The 18,320-nt window shown below is 36.9% G+C and overlaps 2 long non-coding RNA genes across 11 annotated transcripts; one reads left to right on the top strand and one right to left on the bottom strand.

The window, feature by feature from the left end:
- Positions 1-4,039: 4,039 nt before the first annotated feature.
- LOC111916139 (uncharacterized) lies at positions 4,040-9,585 on the top strand. 10 transcript variants are annotated; one of them, XR_006192280.2, is made up of 8 exons: positions 4,042-5,238; positions 5,310-5,379; positions 5,506-5,685; positions 5,778-5,856; positions 6,073-6,262; positions 6,721-6,860; positions 7,348-7,562; positions 7,646-7,947. It is a non-coding gene; the product is annotated as an uncharacterized LOC111916139 (long non-coding RNA). The 10 variants fall into 10 exon arrangements; XR_006192281.2 differs by adding an exon at positions 6,563-6,583 and having other exon boundaries at positions 4,040-5,685; XR_006192279.2 differs by having other exon boundaries at positions 4,041-5,238; positions 5,310-5,685.
- An 804-nt stretch (positions 9,586-10,389) lies between these two features.
- LOC111916133 (uncharacterized) lies at positions 10,390-12,105 on the bottom strand. The gene is made up of 3 exons (XR_002858411.3): positions 12,011-12,105; positions 11,157-11,242; positions 10,390-10,561 (listed from the first exon to the last, which is right to left on the bottom strand). It is a non-coding gene; the product is annotated as an uncharacterized LOC111916133 (long non-coding RNA).
- Between the last annotated feature and the right edge of the window lie 6,215 nt (positions 12,106-18,320).

Genomic DNA, 18,320 nt, shown 5'->3' on the forward strand with positions numbered 1-18,320 from the left:
GATTGGGGGGGGGGGGGCCTGGGAGCAGGCGGGGATCGAGTATGTATGATGGAGTTAGAGTTCGGAACCCCTAGAGGGCTAGAACGGTATGCATGGGAGGATTTCCGGGGGGGATAGCTCGGAATGTTGGATGCTAGTTGAGCGGTCCGGATAGACTGAAGGCCGGTAGGCGTACCAGCCAGGCCGAAGGCTCGGAGAACGGTCCAGTCAAACTGAAGGCACTGAAAGCGGTCCAGATTGGCTGAAGGTTCTGAGAGTGGTCCAGATGGGCTGAAGGCCTGGTGAGGCGGTCCAGTCATGCTGAAGACTCTGCAGGTATTATTGGATCAGTTTGAGGATACGGATTGTGTATGTTGCAGTGTGATTGCATTAGAAGGTCTGCCCCCGGGTAGTGATCTTGATTAGTGGAGATAGTGCAGGGGCTTGAGAGTCCCTGCGATGAGAGTCAGAGTATGTGTGTTGGATGGATAGTGGATACACTAAATGGGTGGTGTAGCGTTGGGCGAGCACCATGGCACTTGTTGGAGTGGCAATATGGCCAAGTGGATTCCTTGGAAAAGGAAGTGAGAGAGGTGTGTAACTCCGAGAGGGAGTGCAAGTTCACGAAAGTGAAAACGGCAGAGCAGAGTTATGATTAGAGTAATTCGAGTATGGTTTTTAAGCAGCGTGTTTGCGGCAGTGGAATAGAAGCTCATCCGGTTTGGGATGTCTGCTGAGGTTGCGGAGGAATTCCGCAGATGTAGAGCCAAGAGACTCGGAAGGGATGCAGGGAGAGAGTCTTGGGCTCTTAGTGTGATTCTGATCAGGGTATTGGATATGTATTGGTGGTTCATCCTGGGGGGGGGGTGTTGGAGGATATCATCAGTGTATAAGGTTTTCCCAACCTGAGGGTGCTAGAGAAAATTCAGTATGTGTATGTGATTGCAAGAGGAGAACTCGTGGGAGTTGCTCTGAGATTGAGAATGGGTATTTCCGTCGTCACGAGATGGATAGAGTGGGATTCGGATCAGGGATCCGATGGTTCATGGCTTTCTAGCCCTTATGGGTCGAGTGATTGTTGGGATTTGGGGCAGTGATGCTTCATGGGTAATTCTCGGTTGTTGAGTGTGATTATCAGAGGGTACAGCCGGTGCCGGCTCGAGACGGTGGTCAGGACACCGTAAGGAAAGAGAAAGTGTGTTTGAGTTTCGATGGGTATGCCTTGAGGGACTTGGCCGGTTAAGGCCAGGTGGCGCATTGTGGGAGTATCTTTGGGATTGAATTGTTGTAGGCTTCGAGGACGAAGCCTAATTTAAGTGGGGGAGAATTGTAACATCCCGGAATATCAAGAGTAGAGTGGAAGGGCTAAAAGAGTAAATTGGGAAAGAGTGACTCGGCGAGTCCATGGATGGACTCGGCGAGTAGAGTCGCGATTTGGTCGCGTGTTAAGTAGCCGACTCGGCGAGTCAATGAGGTGGACTCGGCGAGTAGGCGCTGAGTGGAGAAAACCCTAATTCACGGGGTTGAGCCCTATATAAAGAACATTATGTTTTCCTCCCAGCCTCTTTATCACCCCTTGAGTCCCAGAAACCCCAAAATCGTGGAGAAGCACCATTGTTGAGCAAATTAGAGCTTGGAGAGGTGGTTGTTGAAGAGATTCTAAAGAAGAAGAGGCTTGGATCAAAGGGCTTTGCAAGGATTCAGGATAATCTTCTCTTGGAGCTTCCTTTTGAGGTATCTTTCCATTGTTTGAGCTGCTATTGTCTAGATTCTTCATTTTGGGGGTGTTGAGATCATATCTTTTGGTGTTTTGGAGTTTAGAGGTTAGATCTGAGGTTGCTACCTCAGATCTGGAATGGAGAAGTGTTGGAAAACATGAAAGTCCCTGTGTTGAGTGTTGGATAAAGCTATCATGTCCCAAACCTTAGCCCTAATGTGCAAAATTGCATAGATCTCTTTGGATTCACGTAAAGTTAGCCACTTTACATGATGGATGAGTTGTAGGAGGCTAGATCTATGTTTTGGAGCAATTGCATGGCCTGTAATGCTTCTGAATGGATTCAGACCGGTGGTACTCGGCGAGTCACATGGGTGTACTCGATGAGTTGCTTGAAGATGAGCTGGAACTCGACGAGTTGGAAGAACAACTCGGTGAGTTGGATGAAGATGGCCTGGAACTCGGCGAGTTGTATGAACAACTCGGCGAGTAGGTTGAAGATAGCCTTAGACTCGGCGAGCCTGTTCTTGGACTCGGCGAGTCTTGTCGAGGAGTCCCAATATTTTATGGTCGAGTCGAGAATCAGTGAGTCAAGGGATGACTCGGTGAGTTGTGTGCGAGTGGACTCAGAGTTGTTGAACTCGACGAGTCTCGGGGTGACTCGGCGAGTTAGGTCGCGGATTGAGGGAAGTTCTGAGTATGGGGACTCGGCGAGTCATCGGGGTTGACTCGGTGAGTAGAGTCAGTCAGGGGTTGACTTTGACCTTGTATTTGACCAAGGATTGGCCAGTGGTTTCTAGGGGCATTTTGGTAATTGTTGTTTATTGTTTTGAGTTCAGTGCATTGGTGATTGTCCAATAGTGGAGATCGTATCAGTGATCGGAGCAGCTTGGGTTATCTATTCAGTCGGCAGTTTCGAGGTGAGTTATCCTCACTATATCAACAGGGTCTAAGGCACCAAGGTCGACCCTTATCGGATTGAGACCCAGGTAGTTGTTGTTATGTTGTTGCTATGATATGTTTGCATCCTGAGAGCTAGGATGGTATATGTTAGAGACCTGATTGAGATCGGTATCCTGAGAGATAGGGAGATGCTATGCTAGTGACCTGTTAGGTCGGTATCCTGGTTAGATGATGATATGCTATGTGATCTGTTTGATCTGCTTGTTGACTATGAATTGCTATATGATTGTATGTATATGTGCACATGGTTGTTTGGACTGTAGTTGGGTTGAGGCGGGTCCTGCTGTGTGCTGTAGGCCAAGATACCCAGGGCGGACCGGTTGTCCCGAAGGCCCAGCGAGCGGTCCGGATAGGCTATAGGCCCCGAAAGGGCGGACCAGACGTGCCGAAGGCTCGGAGAGTGGACCAGATAGACTGAAGGCCCGGTGCGGGTGGACCAGTCATACTGTAGACTCAGCGAGTGGATCAGGTGGATTGAAGGCCCGGGAGCGGGCGGACCAATCACACTGCAGACTCGATGTATGTGGATAGACTCAGAGGGTGGACCAGGTGGACTGTAGGCCGGTGCGGCGGACCAATCACACAGTAGACCCGAAGTGCATGGCTGTTCTGTGATCGGATATGTTATGGCATGTTATGTGTGTATGGTATTTGTGGTTGGTATTTTGGGGATATCTCACTAAGCTTTCGGGCTTACAGTTGTGGTTTTATGTTTTTCAGGTTCTTCAGGGGATCGTGGCAAGGCGAAGGCGTGATCGTACCACTCCTCATGATTTCGTAGTATTGTGATTCTGGGAACACGTTAAATGTTTTGTATTGAAAACCTTTTTGTAAAGATTTAATGGAATCGAGATGTTTTTGAAAATTTAAAATTGGTTGTATTTTTCGGTCGTTACAGGTGGTGTTCATGATGTTATCACACTATGTTAAGAGGAGAGAGATAGAGAAAGATAATTTGACAGCCAATAGAATTGCTCGTTTCTTCTTGTCATGGAGACAACAAGAAGCACCACAACAAGATGCAACAAGAAGGGGGCGGTGTTCTCCCCCGTCATGACGTCGTTGAGGGTGCCACCTCAGCACAACGAGCACACCACAATGCCTATTCCGTCTGCTAATATCTAGAAAAAAATTGCAAAAATGGTTGGCTTGGTCATTTTCTTCGTGTAAAATATTGTGGATATGATCAATTAAAATTAAAAAGAAATAAATGACTATTTTACTTGATAATTTAACTGTTACATTTTCTTTAATGTTTATTAAATTTTTTTAATAGTTCTTTAATACAAAATGTCAAAATAATCACCTCCAACTTTTTTTTCTAAGGACCAAATTTGCATATCACCCAAAAGCCTCTCCATGGCTGTCTACATATCATTTACTTGTTGTTGAACTTCAAAACCTGTTCGTCTGGAACTTTACTACTAAAGGGAGTGGGTGGTGCTAAGCCTCGCCCCTATCATCGCTACCAATTCGCTACTCCACCCCATTGGTTATGTTAAATGGCTTGCAAAGAACCCACCAAGGAGAGAGATAGATAGATAGATAGAGAGAGGGAGGGAGGGAGAGAGAGATGATTGACTCTTTTTTTTTTTTTTGTGATTCAGCCCCTAATCTCCTCTTCACAAACTTTGAGTTATTCGCAGTTTGGTTTGCGGTATTCCTTCTCTTCCTGAAAACCAATTGGGTAAAGTCATGATTGAATTGACATGTTTTCAGCTTTGACAATTTCACAAATAGGTTAGAGAAAGGGAGAGATGAGTAATGCAGCCAATGTGTTCGACGAAATGCAATCGATTGTTATTGGGAAGGACAAGACATGAAAATCTGACTTTGATAGAAATGGACCTCTAAAAATCTCAGACTTACACATCACACCCTCATCTTAATTTCTCTCACAAACCAAGTTTCTGAAATTACCAAAAGGACCACGCATTTAAATATTATACTTATTTTCATGTAATTGATTATACAATATATTAAATTTATCCACCCAAAGTGGCTAAGGGTTGGCAAAATTAGTCCTTTCTTTATTTGTCTATGTTTAAACGTGAGACATTTTGCCCAATTTTGGTCCCTTAAATTACATTTTCGGTCCCTCTATTTTTGTTTGTGTCTCGCTTTACCGCTCATCTTCTCGCTTAATATGCATACAACCGCTTCCTCTTCCAATAACAAACCACCGCTACTACATTCACCGCCATATGATGCAGAAGAACCCACCACCGACAGTGGATTACACGTGATGGCCAGGTGTTATCTCCTCAAACAATCCACCGCCCATACACACTTTTCTCAATGTTACCCACCGCTTCCCATTCTATAATCTCTTTGTATTCTTCTCTACCGCTTCTTCTTTGCCTTATTCCTCCGTCGCCTTACAGTTAACACTTTGAGTTCTCGATCCTTCCATCCTCTAATCGATGTCTCCACCGATTGCTTCTTCTTCCGCCTTCTCTCTTCGATCGCTGTGAATGCCGGCAACCACAACCCTACGACCGTTCGTATTAGACACAGAGGAAAATCAAACGCGTCGGCAACACCAGTCTCAACCACCACAGCCATAACTCATCGATAAGGTCACTAATTAGTCACCTTCTTGCGTTTTTTTATTTCTTTCAGCTGAGGTCGAATCCTGTTTCCCAACCAGGAGAGCTCAACAGCTTCAGCGTCGACGATCGTTGCAATTAGTGGAGTCAGGGGCAGACGCAAGCTACCAGGTATGGAGGAGTTGTTATATTATTATTTCCATTTCCAGTATTGGGGATTCCCTACTCATCACATCTTCGTCTCATTTTTCTACACCTCCACCTCCGCTTCCTCCTCTATCGATTCTTCGGTGATAGCTTGGTCATGACATTCTAAGGTCGTATACCGGGAAGTATTTTTATTTATATTATTCTTCATTTTAATCATGTGGGTTGGCCGTTCTATTCCATCATTCATACTCCTAGGGTAGAGGGTGTCCTGGCTCCAACAGTATCCCAATACACCACTGCCTAATGGGTGGTTTCCGGCAGATCTTGGTTAGTTCTTTATTTTCCATTAATTTGATTGTATACTTAGATATTTTAATAGATTCAGATCAATAACGAAGGTATCAAATTTTCCTATGAAGGCTCACTTTAGTAGGAGATGACGATAAGAAGGTGGGAGGAAGTGGTGCTCACCGCCTTTCATTAGCTGCTTAAAATATAGTTGTGTCTCTAACTGTTTGTCCCTTTTTGTTTTGTTGTCTTCTTCTTTGGCTTTCTCTCATGTTATTTATATTGGTATTTGTTGGAAACTCCATTTTGGTTTGTCTACCCTACTTGATTAAGTAGACTCTTAGTTTAGTTGATTCTGACATTTATAATTGGATCTATTCATCCATACTCAAACTCCTTTTAAACTCCCTGTTTTATGTCTTTCAGGACCAACAGGTGGCATCAGACTAGAAACGACGCCATTCCGTTGTGATTGACCATAACAATGGTCAACAAACAGATTTTTATGTCTGAATTGGCCTTTGGGTTTTCAGCAGCACTAAGCCAGAAAACAGGAGAAGGGTAATATCATCCAAACAAAAACCATGGATTCACCAGCAACCAGAATCACCAACAGGTAAATCCTTCTTTAAAGGAACATTAAAGTTTATTTTCATAGATAGTATTAATAGTATGTTTGAAATTTGCAACTTAGTTTTTACTAGAATACAATTACTTATGGTTGGGGTATAACATATGATTATGAACATGAAGTGCTTATCTCATTAAGTAGATCCATATTTTCATTGTTGTTGTACTTTGTTGATTCAGTTTTGTTACATAGATAGTAGGGGCATTTTGGTATTTGTTATCAGCAGAGAATGTTGATATATGCTGCTAGATCTTATAATCCACATGTTTGATATTGTTTTTACAGTCGAAAAGATACATATGAGAGGTTGTTGAAGGACAAGTCAGCAATAAGATCTTGACCAACATTCATATACAAACATACTTACTTTGATTTAAGAAAAAGTCATTATTACATATTTATTATTCAATCATTGATGCTTTTTGTATGCCATATGAGTGTAGGGATGCTCTAGCAATGTGAAGGTGGCGTGGTGTTTTATTTGGATGGAGTACATAGTCCTGAAAGCATGGAAGTTGGTTCAAATTGGTTTTACATAGTAATTGTTGGTGATAACTCCAGGAAGGATTCTGCACAGGTTAGAGTTGAGTATTTTTTCTAAAACTTTGTCTGAATATTTAAAACTGCATAAGATGAATTTTGATATTTTGTAATTTTGTATTTGTAGATGTTACTTTGAGTGTATGCTTATTTCTCTAATTTGTGGTAATTTTGATATTCAAAAAACATATGTATTTTCTTTTATATGTAGGAAGACAAACTTACAAGCAGAAACTATTAACACTTCTTTTATTGTAATTGATTTGTTTATCAATTTCTTAAATTTATATTTCAATTGAATAAGGGTATCACATGATATGCAATTTCCATTTCAAGCTAAATGAAAACATATGTATTTTTTTATATCTAGGAAGACAAACTTACAAGCAGAAACTATTAACACTTCTTTTATCATGTCATGTGTCCAACTTATAGTCGACATCGGCTATTTTTGAATGTTTGACTATCATAAAGTTCATTAAGAAAGTCAATTACTATAAATTTTAATTGCAATCTCATTTTTTTTGCAGAAAATAAAAGCACAGGATTGTGATATGGAAATGTTGGTACTTTTTTTCGAATAATTAGGAGTTGATAGTTGTATTCAAATGGAATTCGCCTTAAAAGTCGCAAGAAAGATTAGAATAAGAGAGATGTTTGCAGCTTATGTTGTCATACCAATGTACCAATATGGCTTGCAGTTGTTCCGTCATCTACTGTTGTCCAACAAATTATCTATTCGAAGGTATAATTACCTTTTTACCCTCTCGGTTTTAAATGTTGGTTTATTTTATGGATCTAGCTTCTAAATACTTTTATAACATACAGAGCGAGAGTTGAGGTGGTTGGGCACTTACCTACAAAGCTTTTTAGTAGAACTCCGGAGGATGCAATCCCCACGTAGCTGAAACAGCTTCAGCAACATATCATTCCTTCAGTTTTCTTAATTTTCATAATCTATTATAAAATGTAGACTTGAATAATGCATTGCATTTACATAATATGTGGCCTTTTTCATGTAGGGTTTAGATGGGGTTCGTCTACAAATGAATTTAAATTAAATGCAAAAATATTATATATTTATGCACTTAAATTTGTTCAGTTAATAACAGCCATGCATTGAGAGCACACATGCTATGATCCAAGAACTTCATATTCCGAGTTTTGCCCTTCTTTGTAAAGCTGATGTGATTGGTAAGAACTACTTGCACTTGCTATTTACTTTGCAACATAAAGGGGTCATTATATTATAGCATACTACAACATATTTGTGTATTTGTAAATTGGCGAAACGTTGACAATAGCAACATACTTTACTATAGCTACCAATTAGAACAATGTACTATACTTCCGCACAAAAACGACACCTTCCGACCCCCGCAATGCGGGGGTCATCTATCTAGTTTATATTATATTAATTGTTGGTGGTTTAAAAAAATAAAATTTGACTAATATTTATGTATAAAAAATGTTTGTGTATTAAAATAAAGTAATTTAATAAAATTAGAAAAAAGAAAAAAAAAATATAGAGTGTTAGGAGTGTTACCACTCCCTATTAAATTAGGTGTTAAATGTAATAAAATAAGATGACACTCAAAAAGCTGATATGACAAGATGCTAGGAGTATTACCACTCTCGGTGGATTTGATGTTTGCAACCATCACCTTCAAGTCATTGCTAACCTCAGTGAACGAACCCAAGCAAGCTCCAACCCAAGTGCTTAATTGGGTCAAAAACTATATTTAGATTTTTTGTAACGGTAAAAATCTATTAATAAACTAGCAAAAATGCTTGCAAAACATGACTGAGTATAAGCAGAAATAGAAGAAATACGCTAAATATTCCGAATTAAAGTTTGTTCTATGCTTAATTCACTTGTATGTAGATATTGTATTTACTTAACTATTACAGTTCACATTAAATACTTTTTAAAGCAACCATGATTAGACTTTTTTTTGTAAGTTTTTTCAATATGAAAAAGCTTTGACAAAACTTGTTTTCCTTTGCCACAACTTTACCAAACGTACCCAACTATCATATATAATCATATTTTATATATGTATTATGGCAGCCTATTTTAGTATTATCCTATTATAGTATTATATAGGGTTAGGTTCATGTGAGACAGCCCAATTTTGTGAGACCGTGAGACACATTTTTTAATTTTTTTTATTTATTTTATTTTTTTTAGTTAATTCAAGTTTCGAAAATAATATTTAAAAAAAGAATTTTTTGATTTTTCCATTTATTTTGCATTTAAAATTATTTTTAGAATATTTCACGTATTTTTTAAAAAAAATATGATTTTTTTTTTAAAATTTTTTTTAGTTAATTCAAGTTCCGAAAATAATATTTAAAAATTTTTTTTTTTAGATTTTTCCATTTATTTTGCATTTTAAAATTATTTTTTAGAATATGTCAGTGTAATATTCTATTTAGAATATTTCACGTATTTTTCAAAAAAAAAAAAACGGATTTTATTTATTTATTTTTTTAATTTTTTTATATTTTTTTTAGTTAATTGAAGTTCTGAAAATAATATTTAAAATTTTTTTTTTTGGATTTTTCCATTTATTTTGCATTTTAAAGTTATTTTTAGATTTGGTCTCACGGTCTCACAAAATTAGAATGGTCTCAAATGAACCTGAACCGTATTATATATATATATATATATATATATATATATATATATATGGAAAGTAATCTAACTAAATTTTGAAGGGTGTTTTTATATAATAACCTTTTCTTTAAAGATCATTTATTTAGGAATGGGCATTTTAAAGCAGGCAAAACGGGTCAAGCCCAATACCGGATTGTATAAATATGGCGCCAGACATTCACATGTCAAGATATCATTATGGATGCTGCTCGTTTTGAATTTCTTGCAACCAAAAAACAAAGTTTTTTAGCGTTTTATATCATTGATACAACAGATAGGTTAGTTCTATTTATTCATGTACTTGAACTCAAGTTTATAAACAATTTTATGTACATTGGAATGAATAGAACGAGTCATGAATGCATAAAATGTGTCCGAAATATATTACATGTAGATTTATTGTTACTTTTAGCCATTATGACGTGTCCGAAATACATTACAAGTAGATTTATTGTTACTTTTAACCATTATGACCATATAAGTAACTTCAAATCTGTTACTAAAACTCTATAAAGAGGAAATAAGTATAGACTATCTATTGAATATGATTTTGGGATGCAAAATAAGTGTTCGGAATCCGTAGAGCTAATCAGGATTGTCTGTAATACAAAGAACTTATCATATAGACACTGTTAGTTTTCACTATATGTAAATTCTCAATTATCCTAGAAATAAACTCTAAGTTTAAATAATACAATGTCATTTTAAACTTAAATATGTAAAGAAATGGTATGCTTTTCTTAAAGGGTGATACTTTTCATTCGAATTAAATAAACGAACCTTACAAAAGCTATTACATACTTAAATTAATATTCACAAATTTGAAAATTATAAGGGACACATTGAAAGAACCCAAACTTTCATACTAAAGCCATTGTTACTCCAAGTTACTCTAAAACATGCGACATGCATATTCATAAACAATATTTTACATTGATAGTTTAATTACAAAAGACTGGATACAAACAGACTAAGTTTTAGTATATTACATAATTTCCCAGGAATTTATACACTAAATACAAAAGTTATAATATTATATATTCTACATCTTCTAACAGTACATAACTATATTGGATGAATATCACCTGCAATAATTAAACACTGAGAGGGGTAAGCGGTGACGCTTAGTGAGTTCAAAAATAGGTACAATATAACGTTATGTCATATATACCAATATGACAAAAGCAAAGAAGAACAAAGAACAACAAAGGCATATGTGAATCATGTGACAAACTTTCCATATCAGTCAATGATTTGATTCAAAGATATACAATCAATGAGACATAACAATTTCAATACTTGATATACATCAATAACACTTCAGCCCAAATGGCACAGAAAACATACAATTTCTGATTATCATTTTGCTAGAATATACAGGCTTTCAGCCCTACATAGCCCTATGCCAATACCAGAAGTTATACGAGTCACGCTCTACATGGCCAAAGGCACAAAGCCAATACCAGAAGTGATACGAGACATTCTCTACATGGCTAAAGGCAAAAATCCGATACCAGAATAATACGAGACATGTTATACATGGCCAAAGGCTCAAAGCCAATACCAGAAGTGATACGATACATGCTCTACATGATCAACAGTATAAAACCAAAATAACTCAGGAAAGCATATAGCACATATAACACATAACATACAATTGTTCCTATATATTTAACTCACTGTGCTGTAACCGAATGTTGCGATAGAATTCTGAATTCTGATGAAATTACACCATCCTCAGGCCTCTAAAACCTTCAATTATACCCCTGGAGTTCATATTTCAGATTTCATAAGCAATTACTCAACTAATCTCAAGTTATGTTGTTTTCAATTTGGAAATTTTAGTTTTTTGTTCTTTGTATAGCTGTCACTTGCAGATCTCTTTACCCTTCTTAAATATCAAAATAACTAACAAATTCTAAATATTAACAAAATAGACTCCTATATCTTTATAATTCCACTGACCTCACATTTTTATGGTTTTTCTATAATTTACTATGAATTTTACAACACAGCATCCCAAAGCTGTCAAAATTCAGCCTTACTGCTCTGAACATATAGCTGTTTTCACCCATCTTAAGTCCGGAATTAGATTTTGGTTTTAAAACAAAAATCAAAGTACACATTCTCATCTTTCCATGGATATAGAGCACATATCCATACTATTTTTCTACAGATTTTGGTGATTTTTACAAAAACAGGACAATTATACCCTTTATGATTTTATTTTACCCTTTACATGATCAATATCACTAAGTTCTTGTTTTACAATGATAACACTGAATATTTTAGTAATTCATGCTGATTCAAGTATAAACCGTGAGTTTCATTACTAATTTTCACTAATTACTCTTAAACCGTGATTAATTCTCAAGTTTACATGTAATTACTTGATTTCCATTTAAGATTCTAGGTTAATAACATAAACTCATGCCTAATTTCATGGAATAAGTGGTAAACCCACTTTGATCAAACCCTAATCTCTTAATAACTCACTAATTACAAGGGTTAATCCAAAAATTAAGAGCTCATACCTTGATTACTAGACTTGATACTTCAAGAACACTCAAAATCTTGATTTAATCTTCAAAACTTGTTCAAGATTGATCATGTGTGTGAAAATCTCCCATACGGATGGTGAGGAACTGAAAATGGCAGAAAAATGACCCAAGATCGTGTTTTAATGGGTAAAAATCCGAGTTGGGTCGGGTTTGACCCGGTTTGGGTACCCGTTTTACCCCTAAACACTAAAAATTGCATAACTTTTCGCCCGGAACTCCGTTTTCGATGAGGTTTTCGCCTATACGTTTCTAACGATATAATTTACAACTTCCAATAAAAATATCCTAGAAAAGATCTTCTAAAAAAATCAGTTTTACATATTTCCAACTTAGACGTTATACTTTCGTTAATTCCGATAGTTGACTTTTTGATCGGAGTCACATAAGACATCCCCATCACTTCCAATACCTTCCAAATGATTCTAAATTTAGTTTAACTTCAAATATTATAAAACTATTTCGTTATAACTCGACGCTCAAAACCATATCGAAACATGGTGTTTATAACACATAATTTTATTCCATTATAACTACCTACTTTAAACGTTTAAAACCATATAATATCTAATAATATTCATTTTTAAACTAACATGCATATGAAACATGATAATTGAACAAGTTTAGTCAAGTGTATGTTACAAAAACCTCCTCATTTTGAGGATTTCGTCCCCGAAATCATATCGATTTAAATAACCGGGGATATTTCGTTCTTATCTCACTCTTACTTTCCCAAGTATAATTTGGGTCTCGATGATGTTTCCACTTAATAAACACTAACTCTACTTCTTTATTACATAAATAAACCGTTCTCTCATTTATAATCTCTTCGGGATCTTCTACATATCTTACTTTATTATCCAATTTCACCTTGGATAACGGGACCGTTTCATCATATATGCTTGAACATTTACATAGATAACTCACATGAAACGCATCATGAATACCTGCCAAATCTTCCGGCAATTCCAAGCGGTATGCTTGCTTATCAATTCTCTGGATGATTTTGAAAGGTCCAACAATTTTAGGACTCAATTTTCCTTTCTTCCCAAATCACATAATGCATTTCCATGGGAATACCTGCAGCATTACGAATTCATCCACCTGGAGTTCTATAGGTCGTCTTCTCTTTACTGCATAGAACTTTTGTCGATCCTGGGCCACTTTTATTCTTTCTCGTACAATTTGAATCTTATTAGTGGTGTCTTGAATCATTTCAGGAGCACTAAGGACTTTCTGTCCTACATCATGCCAACATAGTATGACATTTACGCCTATATAATGCTTTATATACCTTCACTATATTTTCTACTGTTTGGATTGTTCTTTTCTTCTGACCATCAGTCTGGGATGATGATAGGTTGTGCTAAGAGTAACACGATATCCCATTTCACATTGCATACTTGCCCAAAAATGAGAAGTGAAACAAGTATCACGATTGGAAATAATCTTTAGTGGCACACCATGTCTCGCATTCGTTTCATCCAAGTATACTGTGCGTATTTCTCCATTAAAGTTATTTCATGCATGGCAAGAAAATGTACACTCTTAGTTAGTCGGTCGATAACTACCCAAATGCTATCATTCTGTCTAGCAAACTTTGGCAATTGGAGCAGCACTAGACATAAAGCCAGTCTAGAATTCTATTTGCCTATCGGGGGAAGACCAGGAAAATCGTCGGGGAAAAATATCAGGATTTTCATTATTAACGGGAACATCATTTACAATTTTATTCCCCTCTTTTGAGATATCAACTGTATAAGCCGGATAAGTAAAATATCCATTCGATATAAACTTACGAGTTTTTAAGAAAGAAATTATTATTTTCACTGTAGACATAAATAGAATCCTCCCCTTCGATAGGGATGCATACCATCTTTTCGTAGTACAAGAGTTTTGCATGGTTCTTTGACAACCAATCCATGCCGAGAATAATTTCAAAGTTGGGCAAAGAGATAGGAATCAGGTTAGTAAGAAAACTATAACCTTCAATTTCTATGACACAATCTCTATAGACTTTATCAGCAAGTAATGATATACTTCATATGGTATCTACATGAGATGATTAGACAAATGCGTAACAAGTAATTTGAAAAGAATACACGAATTCTCGAGACACAAAAGAATCTGAGGCATCAGAATCAAATAAGATGTGAGCAGGTCTAGAATTTGACGAGAAAAGTGCCGGTCACAACATTCAGGTCCTTGCGTGCCTCCTCTGCGATAATCTAGTATGCATGGCCTTTAGCTTTTGGAACCTCCTCCTTTTTAGTTGAAGTACTCATCAGTTGTTGAACGGAAGCTTGACTTCCGACCATCTAACTAAAAAGCGTAGGGAAAAAATGTTTTTTGTGGCCAGTAGCACCACAAGCATAGCATGTAACATTCTTCCTCGGGCAAATGGGCTTCACATGACCCTTTTCTCCGCATCCATAGCAAATCATTGGCCCTTTTCTGTCATTCATTGACCCTGATGATTCTTTCCACATTTTCGACACGATGGTGACTGGAGAGAAAAAGATTGTGACCTACCGCGATCACGAAAGGTATTATGAGATTGTATTTGTCTGCTAGAATCATATCGAGCAGATCGAGCTGGTGGAATAAAGAAAACAGAGACAGTTTGATCAACACGTGGATGCTTCGGAATAGAAAGAGTGGCACCACGTATTTCTAAGTCATGATCACACTTTCGTGCATACTCAACAATTTTGTCGAATGATAGAATATTTCGATTAATTATTAATTCACGGATTTCATACCGTAATCCTTCCATGAATAACTAAATTTTCATCGTCTTCATAATAGGAAGCATCTCTGACTAATGGTTGCTCAATCGTTTAATGAAGATCATTATATTTCTGTCAACTACCTTGACCATCTCCTTCTTCAATTCTCTGACTGAAATTTTGTTACTAGACGAGACATGGTTCTCTGAACCAATCAATTCACTTCGCAAATTTACTTTAATCGAAGTCTATTCTTTATGACCACTAAAGTCTGAACAAATATCATCTTCTTGGTCATCACCGAAACGAAGGTAATTAAGGAAACAAACAAAACAATATCAACTATGAGTACCTTAGTAACCTTGTGACTTTTCCTGATTCAAGCGTGAGTCCTGTCCTGTGCTTCCGGTAGTATAGGCCTCTACTACCATTCACACCTACTCATACTCGTTCCAAGAATTGTCTCGCAGTCTCCAAGTCACCATACCAAGAATTTTACAAAGGAACTTATCACACATGAATGTGTTCAAACAAGTACATACGACAATTTCTCCTAGAGTCAACTGGGGATTTCGCATTTCTATCAAACATATCTTGGATTTCTTATACTCGCCTTCTAGAATCCTTTTCATGCATATGCTCGATCTAGCATATTCTAATACTTTTTCATAGGTCGATAGAAATTTTACTTCCAATTCTTCATATAAATTCTTTCTCGGGTAGTGTCTACTCTACATGACACACTATACCTGAATTTACTCTAGCAACATGGAGACAAACGGTCTCCAACTACCTGCATCATCTTCTAACTCATGAAAACCATCATGCACATTTGTTCGTTTCATTATCCTTTCATGACATCGTCATATCTGCATATGAGTAAGTTTTCTTCTGATGGTTGTATCTTTTAAGTCTACTTCATAGGAGTTTATCCTAAGATGTCCGCATTATAGCTGCATCTCAACATGTTCTACTAGCTTTGACTCGGTTCTCTATCATTTCTAACAACAACATATCTTCTTATGTAATACTATGCGTATATATCTTCTTCTTTTAATTCTTCTAAATCTTACACAACATCAATTTCGATACTGCCGAAGTATTTATCATCATCTTTGGTTCTTCCGACTCTATAAGCAATCACCACTTCAATCTGGATAGCGGTGGAATAACTTCATGGATTATGTCACACCCCAATACCGGAACGGCGGAAACGTTCTGGGGTGGATGACGTCATGTCAAGTATCACAACATATGTAGTATAATAATCAAAGTACAACAACCATTGCATTAATAGTAATAGTTTTACATAAGTTACATTTCATAGAGACATTAAAGTAATACATAAACTAGTATATATGCAGCTCGGTTCTAGTCTAACTCCACAAAAGCTCCTGGGATGTACCTGTCTATCGCTGACCTGAGAATACAAGTTATTTTGAAAGCGAGTATCAGCATTTTATAAATGTTGGTGAGTTCATAAGTATTTAGTGTCATTTGTGTAAGTAAGCATTTTTATTCAAAATAACTTTATGAAAAGTAGTAGTTTAGAATCTACGGTGTATTAGCATCCTTTCCAGAAAATCCTATATTTTCTAAATAAAAGCAGTCTTCTACCAAGACTCGACAGAGTTAGGTTTTAAAGAGTAATTTTCCCTTACATACTATCATTACCAAAATATGGTATGTGACTTTAAAAAAGTAGGAGAATATCACTAGTAAAATACTAGGGGAAAATAACATATGCCTCAGCAGAAATACTGCTGACTAAGGCAAAAGAAAACATAGACTCCAGGGAATATCAAATGAATGATACGCCTGGCTCAGTCTAACAAAAGGAAACACAGACCCCAGACGGTATCAAATGAACGATACGGTTAGCAAGGTCTAAAACAAAGAAACACAGACCACAGACAGTATCAAATGAACGATACAGCTAGCAAGGTCTAAAACAAAGAAACACAGACCCCAGACATTATCAAATGAACGATACAACTAGCAAGGTCTAAAACAAAGAAACACAGACCCCAAACAATATCAAATGAACGATACAGCTAGCAAGGTCAAAAATAAAGAAACGCAGACCCCAGACAGTATCAAATGAATGACACAGCTAGCAAGGTCTAAAACATCCGCTAATCCTAAGTGGATTGTCTCGAAGTACGGTGTTGATTCTCGTTACCATAAAGCCATGAATTATAAGGTAAACATGGAGATACTCGTAACCATACTGATTGACACTAGAGTACTTGACGCCCTGCAAGCATCGGAATAAATGTGACATTTGTCACCCCTTGGCTTGGTAGGCCGAGGACTGTAGCTAGTAGTCAGGGTGCGGGAGTGTCAGTCCCATATAGATCTATACATACAATGCTCGCTCTCCTTCCAGGAGACTCTGGTTACCAACTTGACGACGGGGATATCCGCGTCTTGAAGATGCATCTCGTATTTTGAATTCTAATGTAAGTACTGGAAATAACGATATAGACTCACGAATGAACTGATTCCTTTGGAATTCTCATACTAGAAAGAGTAAATAGAATCTCCTAACTATTCCTATAATAGTTACTAGTGTCTCTGATCTATGAATGGTGAATGAAAGGATGCCCTTGCTACCCAAGGGAAATGAACTGGTCGATGGATCCCTTTATGTCCGTATATGTATACATGATATATAACTAATGTTTAAATGACCTTCGGACGGATAACCGATACCCACCAGACCACATCCAAACGAGGAAAAGGAAATAGGGCGAACTAGCCTTCCTAAGTCTTTTAAACATTATTTATATAACTATACAAATACAGGCATGCATTTAACAAAATAAAAGCATAGAAGATAACATTGATGAAAACTTTGGAAAACCTTTACTCATAAGAAATTTATGACTTGATGTTAGTTTGTAAAACAAGTTTTGAAAACGATTTGAATAAAACAGTTTAGGTGAAGAGAACCTTTGGGAAAACCTTAACAAGGAAGTTCGACTTGATGTCATTCTATAAAACAAACTTTGAAAACCTTTGTAAAACCTTCGTAAAACCTTCCGAATACTTATGATAATCTAAAAGAGAACTTCATATTTTAACAAGAGTTGAAAGTGAGATTGGAAAATCTTAAGCTAGATAAAACAGTTATCATGCAAAAATGTATTTGGCTATACAATTATTAATCACATGTGATTTATATAAAAACTGTATAGATCCACTTGTATTCCCCCTATAAACGCAGTTAAAATCATTTAAAAGGTTAATTCGGGGGTATGAACTCACCTGACGTTGGCGTTTCGGATGAATGGACGGTATAGGATGCTAAGTGTCAAGTGAGGACTTGACCACACACTCGAATCCTATTTAACATGTAATGATACATTTAAGTATCTAATTAGTCATTTAATAACTAATTAAGCAAGTAAGGATGTCTTACTACATAAAAACACTTTGCTACAAGTGCTAGAAGTACCAAGGGTTGCATATAAGGTGTGTATGGACTCACATTGGAGTTTACTCTTCAAATGATGGCCCGTATGGGTGTTTACGGTTTCAAGACCACTTCCCCC

Source organism: Lactuca sativa, chromosome 5 (genome assembly GCF_002870075.4).
Source record: "Lactuca sativa cultivar Salinas chromosome 5, Lsat_Salinas_v11, whole genome shotgun sequence".
NCBI lineage: Eukaryota > Viridiplantae > Streptophyta > Magnoliopsida > Asterales > Asteraceae > Lactuca > Lactuca sativa.